Genomic DNA, 2,500 nt, shown 5'->3' with positions numbered 1-2,500 from the left:
GCACCAGGGCCCAGCGTGTGCCGATGGTGGTCGAGGCAACCGCCCGCACCAGGGCCCAGCGTGTGCCGATGGTGCTCGAGGCAACCGCCCGCACCAAGGGCCGGCTTGTGCCGATGGTGTTCGAGGCAACCGCCCGCACCAGGGCCCAGCGTGTGCCGATGGTGGTCGAGGCAACCGCCAGCACCAGGGCCCAGCGTGTGCCGATGGTGGTCGAGGCAACCGCCCGCACCAGGGCCCAGCGTGTGCCGATGGTGGTCGAGGCAACCGCCCGCACCAGGGCCCAGCGTGTGCCGATGGTGGTCGAGGCAAGCGCCCTCACCAGGGCCCAGCGTGTGCCGATGGTGGTCGAGGCAAGCGCCCGCACCAAGGCCGAGCGTGTGCCGATGGTGGTCGAGGCAAGCGCCCGCACCAGGGCGCAGCGTGTGCCGATGGTGGTCGAGGCAAGCGCCCTCACCAAGGCCGAGCGTGTGCCGATGGTGGTCGAGGCAACCGGCCGCACCAAGGGCCGGCGTGTGCCGATGGTGTTCGAGGCAACCGCCCGCACCAGGGCCCAGCGTGTGCCGATGGTGGTCGAGCCAGGAGCCCGCACCAAGGGCCGGCTTGTGTCGATGGTGTTCGGGGCAACCGCCCGTACCAGGGCCCAGCGTGTGCCGATGGTGCTGGGGGCAAGCGCCCGCCCCAGGGCCCAGCGTGTGCCGATGGTTATCGGGGCAACCGGCCGCACCAGGGCCCAGGGTCTCCCGATGGTGCTCGAGGCAACCGCCCGCACCAAGGCTCAGCATGTGCCGATTGTGATCGAGGCAACAACCCACACCAGGGCCCAGCTTGTGCCGATGGCGGTCGAGGCAAGTGCCCGTACCGAAGGGCAGCCTATGCCGATGATGGTCGATGCATGTGCCATCACCATGCGTCATCATGTGCCATTGATGGTCGAGGCCTTGGCCGAAGTTCGATTTTGAGCCACGGTGCCCATGCTTGGCTCCAGCATGTGCTGGTGCCGCATTTTTTTCACTCGGGACAGCATCGCCGGAGCATCGCCGGAGTACCGCCGGAGAACCTGACCGGCGGCATTGGGGTTCCGGCGATTGGGAGGGGGGCCGGGGGGGTGTGCGCACATGATGTGCGATGGGTGCTGGTACTTGGCCTTGTGTTGGCCCCCTATCCCTCATCAAACCTCTGAGAATTCACACCCCCTTAAAGAGCATTTGAGATTTTACAGGTTTGCTACCAGTAGCCGTTAAAGTGTCTGAAATGGGGACACTTTTTTCAAACGGTCACAAAATCTTCTCTACTTCGAGTTTTTAGCTGAATTTTTTTGTGCATGCCAACAAAAATAGAAGGATCATGCCTACAAAATTTGGGGCCAAAAATCCTTATAAAAAAATTTTAAAAATTCCCGAACCGCAAAAAGTTTCGAAAATCGTGAAAAATAGAAAACGAGTCATCTTCCAACGAAACTTCACGTGAAGGCTTAGGGGACCATTGTATGAATTTACAAGCCATAAAAATGGCATTGGCACGGCAGAAATTTGAAGATGTGCCTAAACCCACCAGGGCCCAGCGTGTGCCGATGGTGCTCGAGGCAACCGCCCGCACCAGGGCCCAGCGTGTGCCGATGGTGGTCGAGGCAACCGCCCGCACCAGGGCCGATAGTGTGCCGATGGTGCTCGAGGCAACCTGTCGCACCAGGGCCCAGCGTGTGCCGATGGTGATCGAGGTAACCTGCCGCACCAGGGCCCAGCGTGTGCCGATGGTGGTCGAGGCAAGTTCCCGCACCAGCGCCCAGCGTGTGCCGATGGTGCTCGAGGCAACCGACCGCACCAGGGCCCAGCGTGTGCCGATGGTGCTCGAGGCAACCTGCCGCACCAGGGCCCAGCGTCTGCCGATGGTGCTCGAGGCAACCTGCCGCACCAGGGCCCAGCGTCTGCCGATGGTGCTCGAGGCAAGCGCCCGCACCAGGGCCCAGCGTGTGCCGATGGTGGTCGAGGCAAGCGCCCGCACCAGGGCCCAGCGTGTGCCGATGGTGCTCGAGGCAACCTGCCGCACCAGGGCCCAGCGTGTGCCGATGGTGCTCGAGGCAACCGACCGCACCAGGGCCGAGCGTGTGCCGATGGTGGTCGAGGCAAGCGCCCGCACCAGGGCCCAGCGTGTGCCGATGGTGGTCGAGGCAACCTGCCGCACCAGGGCCCAGCGTGTGCCGATGGTGCTCGAGGCAACCGACCGCACCAGGGCCGAGCGTGTGCCGATGGTGCTCGAGGCAAGCGCCCGCACCAGGGCCCAGCGTGTGCCGATGGTGCTCGAGGCAACCTGCCGCACCAGGGCCCAGCGTGTGCCGATGGTGCTCGAGGCAACCTGCCGCACCAGGGCCCAGCGTGTGCCGATGGTGGTCGAGGCAAGCGCCCGCACCAGGGCCCAGCGTGTGCCGATGGTGGTCGAGGCAAGCGCCCGCACCAGGGCCCAGCGTGTGCCGATGGTGGTCGAGGCAACCGCCCGCACCAGG

The sequence above is a fragment of the Durio zibethinus genome, unplaced genomic scaffold (genome assembly GCF_047325235.1).
Source record: "Durio zibethinus cultivar Kanyao isolate XHJ-2024 unplaced genomic scaffold, ASM4732523v1 HiC_scaffold_3, whole genome shotgun sequence".
In the NCBI taxonomy this organism is placed as follows: Eukaryota; Viridiplantae; Streptophyta; class Magnoliopsida; order Malvales; family Malvaceae; genus Durio; species Durio zibethinus.
The sequence above is the reverse complement of the archived record's forward strand: the minus strand, read 5'-3'. Positions refer to the sequence as shown.